We start from the raw sequence: 8,987 nt of genomic DNA on the forward strand, positions 1-8,987 counted from the left end.
TATTTCTTTTTTTACATATTTTTATTGAAATTTTTTGTGTATTTCATATAGTACATCTCAAATAAACTTAATCATCTTTATACTCCCATCCCCACTGGCACCTACCCCTAGACCCCACCCCCTCACTGGAGCCCATATACTCTGTCATCCCTGTTAAGGCCCAATGAGTTGTCAGTGTCCCCAGCCATTCCACAATGCAAGTCCATCTACTGAGTCTAGTCAGCCTATCTAGAGTCCTTTGTTTTAGGAAGATCAGCTCTTCTTCATCTAGCAACAATCAGTTGCCAGCATTCCTTCAGATAAGATTGAGTCCCGCTGTTTATTTTCCCAGTTATATGCTGCATTATTGTCTGCCTGAATTTGCATGGGACTTGTGTATGCAGACACCACTGCCATAGAATTATATGAGTAGGTACCCAGGAGCTTATAGGACTCTGTTTCCATATGGTCATGCACCTCCTCCCTGGCTCTTACAATCTTTCTGCCCCCCTCTTCCACTATGGTCCCTGAGCATTGGATGGGTGAAGTTTAATAAAGAGATCCTGTCCAAGGACTGTCATTTAACAGACTCTTGATCTCTACACTTTGGCTATTTGTGACCTTTTGTGTTCCTGGACCTCCAATGCATGAGGGAGCTTCATTATTGAAAACTGAGAGACTCATTAGTGTCCTCTTCATTATTCTTGTTCTATGTTCCATGAGCCTTAGGTGTGACTTAGGACTGGGTAGTTCATTGACAATTTCCATGTGTGACCAGTTGTAGTACATGCTAATAGTCTCTGACTGGTGCAAAATGAGCTTCTTTAATGAGTGGTGACTTAGATATTTGTCTGTAAATATAAGGATACATATTTTCCACATAGTAAAAAATCACATTGATCTAGTGATATGACAGTCTTGGGGTTTTCTCTAAGATCTATGGCCACTCGAGCCATGTGTATTTGGTTATGTTTTTATTACTACACTTGAGTTTCCTCCCTTTGAGTGGGCTTTAGTCAAATTAGGTAGCTATTGATTGCCCCCAAGATAAAAGTGCCACTACTACACCAATGTTGTATGCTGTGTTGGCCATTGATGTGGTTATGTGGTCTTGAAGCTGGTGTTGGACCATCCATTGATATTTTCCCTTGGCATCTTCATACTGTTCTCCAAAGCTATGAGAGCTAGCCTTCAGGGGAAGTGGTTGCAGGTCTGTTGCAGCTCTATTCCTCCAAATCTTGTGTCCAAATTATGTCTTTGGCAGTAAGGTCTTATCTTCATGTTCTGGGAGGCCATCAAGGGCTGTGTCAATAGCCTGAGTAACCTGGCCAACAACACAAAGGAAGGTATCTCTTCTCTGGCACTGTTTCTTGGTATGTAGCCTTCAACTGTACACATGGATTCATGTAGAGATCATTTATGCATAATTCATCTGTAGGTTGTTAGAATAATATGGTTCCCTCCAGTTTTTCAAAACTGGCTAGGCATTATTTATCTCTCCTATGTATCTCACTGACTAACCCTTTCACCATGGTTTCCCCATTTTAAAATTCTCCCATTTCCCCCATTTCTCCCTTGATAATTCCCATTACCTATTCTCCCACCTCTCTTGAGCTCCTTCTTTGGCTTTCCCCCCAAGGTTCCATGTATAACCCTCCCTGCCCCCTCCCATGTAAATAAACCCATTTTTTATCCATTTCACCCTTAGTAACACCTGTTTCCTACTCTTCTTCTCTCTCAGGTTCTTTCTTTTTATCTCCCTGGTTCCTTTTCATTATCTTGGTTCCTATGGTTATGTCTGGATGCATACTCACTTATCAGGATTCTGTGCTAGGATCCACATATAAAGAACATATGTCTTTTGTTTGTCTGAGTCTGTGTTACTTCACTTAGTATAACAGTTTCTGGTTCCATCCATTTACTGCAAATTTTGTGATTTTATCTTTCTTTACTGCTGAATAGAACTCCATTGTGTAAATGTACTACATTTTCATTAGCCACTCATCAGTTGACAGGCACTTAGGCTACTTTCATCTCTTAGCTATTGTGAAAAGAGCAGCAACAAACATGGATATACAAGTGTCTCTGCAGTAGGATGAGTCCTTTGCATCCTATGCCAAGGAATGGTATAACTGGTTCAAATGGTAGATTCATTTTTAGTTTTTTTTAAGGTTTCTCCACATTGCTTTGCATAGGGTATGCACAAGTTTGAAATCCCACCAGCAGTGGATGACCATTCCTTTTTCCCCACATCCTCTTCAACATTTGGTATCATTTGTTCTCTTGATCTTAGCCATTCTGACTGGGTTAAGATAAAATATTAAAGTGGTTTTAATTTTCATTTCCCTAATTAATAGCAATGTTGTCCACCTTTTAAGATGATTCTTAGCCATTTTTATTTCTTCTTTTGAGAACTTTCTGTTCAGATCCTTAGTCCAACTTTTAATTGGGTTACTTGCTTTCTTGATTCTTTGTTTCTTGAGTTCTTTATATATTCTTGATGTTAAACTTCTGTCAGATGTGTTGCTGGTGAAGATTTTTTTCCCACTCTGTTGGTTTTCTCTTCACTTCATTGGTTGCTTCTTTTGAGGTGCAGAAACTTTTTAGTTTAATAATGTTCCATTTGTTGATTCTTGACCTTATTTTCTGAGCAACTGAAGTTGTTTGGAAAATCCTTTCCTACCTATATCTTGGAGGTTATTACCAATGTTTTATTCTAGCAATTTTAGGGTTTCAGCTTCCACATTGAGGTCTTTGATCCATTTGGAGTTGAATTTTTGTGCAAGGAAAATGATAAGGATTCTAGTTTCATTCTTCTACAGGCAGAGATCCAGTTTTTCTAGTGCTATTTGTTGAAGATGCTGTCTCTCCTCCAGTGAATGTTCTTGGACTCTTTGTCAAATCTCAGGCTGCTGAAACTGCATGTACTCCTATTTGGGTCTTCAACTTTATTCCATTGATCTATGGGTCTATTTTTGTGCCAGTACATGTGGTTTTTATAGCTATAGCTCTGTAACATAATTTAAAATCTGGTACAGTAATTCCCTCTAGCATTACTCTTAGTACTTAGAGATGCTTTGACTATCCAAGGTCTTTTTTGCTTCCATATGAATCTTAGGATGTTTTTTTCCAAGTCTTTGAAGAATGTGGTGGGGATTTTGATTGGCTACCATTTGGCTTTTGGTAGGATGGTAATTTTCACAATATTTATTCTTCCACTCCATGAACATTGAAGGTCCTTCCATACTCTGGTATCTTCCTAAACCTCTTTAAAGATTTAAAATTTTTCTTTGTAGAGGTCTTTAATGTCTTTGGTTAGGATTATTCTGAGACTCTTTTTTGAGGTTATTGTGAAAGGGGGTGTTTCCATAAACTCTTTCTCTGATTGCTTCTTACTGGTATATAGAAAGGTTACAGACTTTTTGAGATTAATTTTGTAACATGCCACTTTACTGAAAGTGCTAATCATTTCCAGGAGTTTTCTCATGGAATTTTTGGCATCTCTTCCATAAAATATATCATCTTGCAAAAAGGGATAATTTGACTGCTTCCTTTCCAGTTATTACTACTTAATTTCCTGCTCTTGTCTTATTGCTCTTGCAAGAGTTTCAAGCACTATGTTAAAGAGAAGTGGAGACAGTGTTCAGCCTTGTCTCCTTCCTGATTTTAGTGGGAATGCTCCCAGTTTTTTCTCCATTAGATTGATGTTGGCTGTGGGTTTGTTGCATAAAGCTTTAACTATGTTGAGGTATGTTTCCTCCAATCCATTTCCTTCTAGGACTTTGAACATAAATGCATGTTGAATTTTGTCAAAGGCCTTCTCTGCATCTATTTAGATGACCATGCAGTTCTTGTCTTTGAGTCCATTTACATGCTTTATGTTGTTTATTGACTTACATATCATCCCTGCATCCCTGGTATAAAGCTGACTTGATCATGCTGGATGATCTTTTTGATGTGTGTCTGTATGCAGTTTGCAAGTATTTTGTTGAGAATTGCATCTATGTTCATTAAGGATATGGGTCTATAGTTTTCTTTTTTTGGTTGTATCTTTACCTGGTTTGGGTATTAGAGTAATGCTGGCTTCATAGGAGGAATTTGGAAGTTCTCCCTCTGTGTCTATCTTTTTGAATAAATTAAGTACTTTGGGATATATATCTTCTATTTCTAATAATATGAAGCAGATGCATCTATAAGGAAACTGAGACCCAACTGTAAGTGGAGCCCCAACTGCAAAGGCTCCATCTCCTTACCCCACTGTTTGGTGCCATGTGTTTTGATGTATCACAATGCAAAACTTTCTTGAAAGCTGAACAGGGATCTCTTTCCTGGCATTTTCTCTCAATATAACTGAATATAACTTTTAGTCAATTCCTAAAAAGTTGCATGTGTTGTTAACTGTAAGGAGCAGAGGAGATAGTGGAAGGACAGAACTGGAAAAGTGGCTAATAATGTGTAAAATGAAGAGAATCAATGTTGAAACCACTAAGGGAAGGTAAAATCAAATCTTGAAAAGGCATTTAAAGGGTCTGACACTCAATGCTCCCCTCCTCTCTCCTTCCTTCCCTTCCCCTCTCCTCTCCCCTTCCCTTCCCCTCTCCTCTCCCTTGCTCTCCCCTCCCCTCCCCTCTTCTGCTTTTCTCTCCTCTGTGTTGTTGTCAACACTGCTGGTTGATCTTAGAATTCTGAAAAATTAATTCTGCTTCATATATATGCAAATACATAGATAGATGTAGATGCAATCTATGCTTCTCTCTATATTGTTTTGATTTCATGCTCTGATTGCCTTATTCATTATAATCCTTTTCCTATGCATAGTATTTGTTTTGCAGAAGAAATAAATAAGATTCAAGAACATTCTGAAGAAAATCATCTTTAATTCTATCACTCTGTAGCAACTATTTTGATTTTCTTGTATTCTTGTGCAGACTTTGTCCAAATGGGCATTTATTTTTATAGCTACAATTCTAGCACACAATTATGTTTACTGTGTTCAAGGACACTTGAATGGCTGCATAAAGTTCCACTGAATGTATATGATTAATCATTGTTTAGTTTGTGACTTTTGGTTCCCTAAAATGTTATTTTCTTATTGGATATTATATGTATAGATTTAGATATCTATATATATATACATCCTTACATGTGTGTATACTGTATTCGGTAGACCCAAGTGTCTTACTTAGCCAATTTCTATTCAAGTAACTTCTCCAAACATAGCATCATGGAAATATGGTGGATTCATCGAATGTGTTTTAACCAAATTGTTGATTTGTATGTAAACTTTTTAGTTTCAGCCAATGTCTAATTGTGCATGACAGAGAAGAAATGCATGACTAATCTTATACAAAGCACATTTTTCTATACATGACTCAGTTGCTATGCGCACACTGGAGAAAAAAAATCACATATTTTTGCAAGTACTAAAGATTCATTTGCATTCTAGGCACTTATATTCCACCTAAATAAAACCACAAATCTTAAGATAGTACAGAAAGGGAGTTACAGGCTCAAGCACTTTGAAAGACTTATGAACAGGCACTGTATAATTATGTAACTTTCCATGAATGAAACTTCTGGAGTGAGCCAAAGCTTTTGAGGGTAACCGTTGAATAGGCTGACAGCTGAAACCTATATTGGAAATCTCACCTGGCAGTGTCTTCGTTCCTGACATGGGACTGTGCAATAGCATAATCCCCACTGAGAAAGGTAAAGCAGTCAGAACTACTCTTTAGCATATTTAGTCAGGGTACCCCAGAGACACTAAACCAACAGCAAATGCACAGGTATATGTGTGTGTGCATGTGTGCGTGCGTGTGTGTGTTTGCACTTACTAGTTGTGTATGTGTAGTATAATATATTCAGTATAAAGAACTGGGGCACATGCTTTGGACACTGAAAAGTCCTCAAATCTGCAGCAGCAAAGCTGTATACTCTGGAGAGCCAGTGTGTAGTTACAATGTGAGTCAAAAATCTCAAGTACCAGAAAAACTAATGCACAAGAACGAGTGGCCTTAATCCAAATATAAAGTATGTTAGTTGCTTTGCTCTCTGTTGTTATTAATTACCTTACAAAAGCAATTTAAGGCAGTAGGGGTTTGAAGGCCCTGTCCATCCTGATGGGAAAGTTTTGGCAGCAAGAACTTAAGGTTGCTGCTGCCAATGTCTTCACATTGAGAAATAAATTATGGTGTTTAGCTTGATTTCTCCTTTTTATTTAGTCTAGGACCCCAACTAATGGAATGGCTATCACTCATATTTATGATAGTCCTCCAACAACAGTTAACCCAATCTAGAAACTCCCTTACAGACATGTTCAGAGGTTTGTCTGCTAGGTAGTTCTAGAGCCTGTCAAGTTGGCAGTATTCACCATCATACCAATTCTTTTTGCCTTATTCAGGTCTTCAATAGATTGATGATGTCCATATACATTAGAGAAGAAAATCTGATTAATTCAGTTTACTAATTTAAATGTTCATCTCATCCAAAAAAAAAAAAAAAGCCCCCACAGCGGTTTTGGCCAAATGTCTGCCTGCCTGCCTCCCACCACACATTTCAGTTAAGTCTCCACTTTTTCTTACAAGGGAACTAGCTGGGAGAAGTAATGAAGATGCCAAGCTACAGTAAGAAGTCACAGATTATTAAGGAGCTCCTGTCTTTTTTTATATAGGCTTCCCTTACCACACAGTAGCAGGTAAACATTAGTGTCTTCTTACCCTTCGTGTGCTCATCTGTGTTCCTTTTCTGTTGGAATCTATGCTATTTTTCTTCTGAGAGTCTGCTGTGTTCTACAGCTCAGGACCCAACCTTCTTCTAGTCGCTTAATCCCTTAATCACTTCCAACTACAAGTCTTCAATATTTTAAAGAATGTTTTTGAGTTCAGTTCCTGTGTTGGCCTCTAGCTTTGCTATTAAAACTTCAAACACATCAGTTATGTTTTTTAAAAAAAGCTATTTCTGAGTTTAATAAAAAGTTTAAAATACATTGTGTGCATGTGTGCATGTGCACTCATGTCACACACCTGTCTGTGTCAATTCTGTCCTTCCAAACGTGGGTCTTCAGGCTTGGTGGCAAGCCTGCTGAGCATCTTATCAACCCTCCAAAAGATGTTTTACAAACCTCATACTTGATCTATATAAGCCATTCAACACCTGTTACACATGGTGTATACTTCAGAATGAATGTGATCCCCTTTAAGTGTCATAAAGGTTTCTATTATTTAGGAGCTGTCTACCTGGAGTCATGACTTCTTCTTGTGCTGAGCTATGTATTCCCAACCTTGACAGAGAAGATTCAAAAGAGTTTCTGCAAAGTTAAAAGCAGCTGACACATCTAGTAGGCAGGAACCTAAAGCTATTCTCAATTCCACAAGTATGTCCTTTTTGAGCTGTAACCTGGAATCTCTTCTTCAGCTTTCTCCACCTCATCTAGGCTGCAGAAGGGATAAGTAAGATTTGAAAGCATCAGTACTTGCAGTGTGGTGGTGTTTAATAATGTGATTCCTTTTGAATAGGAAATAATTCTTAAAAGATTTCTTTTCGTATAATTCCAGGCTCTGTTTCATGAGTTCCTTTTATGATCAAATGTATACCTTGTTTCTCCTCACAGACCCCTTCTGGGATTAGACTATTCAAGCTCTCACAGCATGGCTGACTGAATACAGTTCTCCATTTCCTCACAGAAAGTGTAAATGTCCACACATAATCTAAGGATCAAGAAAAATAAATACAATAGAAATGAACAATAATAAACTTTTCCAGTAAAAAGGTCCTTGTCAATAGTTAAGTTCATTTAATTCATTAGGTCAACTATAATGTCTCCATTGAACTGTGCTGTCAAGAATCTTGGTAAAGATCACTTGCTCTGCAAGTATGAGAACATAAGTTTGAAATCCTAGCACTCATATAAAAGAGAGAGGCACAACTGTGTGTACATGTAACACCAGCATTGGTGGCAAGGACATGTGGATCCTGGAAGCTTGTTTGCTGGCCGTTCTAGCACAAAGAACTCTGTATTCATTGAGAGACCCCATCTGAGGGAATGTAGCAGAAAGTAAGAGAAGACATCTAATGTCTTCTGGCCTCAGCATGCATGCCACAAAACACTAGCATTAAGCATTTCACACAAGAGATAAAGGGAGAGAGAGAGAAAGAGAGAGAGAGAGAGAGAGAGAGAGAGAGAGAGAGAGAGAGGAGGAAGCAGAATAAGAGATAAATACTTTGGGCTTAAAAAGACTTGGGAGGCAGAGGTAGGTGGATACTTGTGAGTTCAAAGCCAGCCTGGTCTACATAGTGAGTTCCAGGACAGCTGGGGCTATAAGGAGACCCTGTCTCAAAAAGACAAAAAAAAAAAAAACTCATTTAAAATTTTTCTATGACAAACTATTTGAAAAAAAAAAGATTTGCAATCACAAAATCTAGTTAAAGTCTCCATCTCCCTCAACAACTGCCCCATATATGACAATGAATAACATTGGAATCAGATATATTTCTCCTAATTAGTGAACTCTTTCTGGTTATTCACTGCAAAATGATACTTCAGGGATTATGAATATAAGATTTTCAATTATAAAATAATTTCTGATTACTTTTGATGTAAGAAAATGTTTAACAGATATCCGCAAAAATTATAGTGGGGATATAAAGGAAGTTGGAGGAAAGAAATCAGGGTAGATATGATTGTATTTCACTGAATACATGTATGAAATTCTCAAGAATAAAGAAAAAAACAATAATCTCCGTGACAGGAGTATTTATTCTAGGATATAAGCAAACACTATTAACTACATTTGATTTCTATTTTTAAGGCTGTTGGCATTATTCATTTATTAACATCCTGTTTCTAGTTTCCACTTCTCATTCATCAGCATGTTTGCCTCTGCACAACACTATTAAAAGTCTGGACATTGGCAATGTGAGCTCACCCTATAAAAAGTTCACAGCAGATGATGATGTACAATGTGTGTTTCCAAACACCTCCCTTGCCCAATTCACCCTCCCAAATGAAC

The sequence above is a fragment of the Nannospalax galili genome, unplaced genomic scaffold (assembly GCF_000622305.1).
Source record: "Nannospalax galili isolate Female #2095 unplaced genomic scaffold, S.galili_v1.0 scaffold726, whole genome shotgun sequence".
In the NCBI taxonomy this organism is placed as follows: Eukaryota; Metazoa; Chordata; class Mammalia; order Rodentia; family Spalacidae; genus Nannospalax; species Nannospalax galili.